We start from the raw sequence: 1,264 nt of genomic DNA, 5'->3' as shown, positions 1-1,264 counted from the left end.
TTTCATTAAGACCAATGGAAAAAGTCATAGTTATAGGCTCACCTTGAGTTTTCAAGTAGGAAGAGCAAGATAATTCAATAATAAAACATAAAGCAGATTAATCAATCCTTCATTTCAGTGAGTAGGTCCCCTTATACGTTGACACTAGTATTCCAGACTGCAGTGAGTAGATGCACAGCTTGAAAACAAATGTCATAAATAATAATACAAAGTATATTGAAAAAGTTACTTTATTATATTCAAGGTCATTTCTGACTTGAAGGTGATATTAAGTAAATTTGTGTTTAAGTCGATTTGTGTTGCAGTTTGTGTTTCTGTGTAGACTACACTGGCAGACGTGTATGCAATAATCAGCTTTGCCAGTGACTACGGTAGGTAATGTGGACATAGCTAGGCTGATAAGAAAACAAAATCAATTAGGAAAATAAACCTAATGACCTGTTGTGAACCACACTTGTATTTTAAAGTCTACAATATCAGGAATACCAGTTAAAGATCTGATATACAAGGAATGTTGAACACAGAAGTGAAAAGCTATGATCTCAGATTTTTCTCTCCTATAAACTTACAAAGATGGCTTAGCTTCCATGTTTGTCATGTTTTTCCTTTGGAGTGATATCTGATGATTTTTTTTTAGTAAAAGTATGGAAAATTCTGAAAAAGATGGGAATACCAGACCACCTGACCTGCCTCTTGAGAAACCTATATGTAGGTCAGGAAGCAACAGTTAGAACTGGACATGGAACAACAGACTGGTTCCAAATAGGAAAAGGAGTACGTCAAGGCTGTATGTTGTCACCCTGCTTATTTAACTTATATTCAGAGTACATCATGAGAAACGCTGGGCTGGAAGAAGCACAAGCTGGAAGCAAGATTGCTGGGAGAAATATCCATAACCTCAGATATGCACCACCCTTATGGCAGAAAGTGAAGAGGAACTCAAAAGCCTTTTGATGAAAGTGAAAGTGGAGAGTGAAAAAGTTGGCTTGAAGCTCAGCATTCAGAAAATGAAGATCATGGCATCTGGTCCCATCACTTCATGGGAAATAGATGGGGAAACAGTGGAAACAGTGTCAGACTTTAGTTTTGGGGGCTCCAAAATCACTGCAGATGGTGATTGCAGCCATGAAATTAAAAGACGCTTACTCCTTGGAAGAAAAGTTATGACCAACCTAGATAGCATATTCAAAAGCAGAGACATTACTTTGCCGACAAAGGTCTAGTCAAGGCTATGGTTTTTCCAGTGGTCATGTATGGATGTCAG

The sequence above is a fragment of the Oryx dammah genome, unplaced genomic scaffold (genome assembly GCF_014754425.2).
Source record: "Oryx dammah isolate SB20612 unplaced genomic scaffold, SCBI_Odam_1.1 HiC_scaffold_5, whole genome shotgun sequence".
Taxonomy (NCBI): Eukaryota; Metazoa; Chordata; class Mammalia; order Artiodactyla; family Bovidae; genus Oryx; species Oryx dammah.
This window is presented reverse-complemented; position numbering follows the sequence as displayed.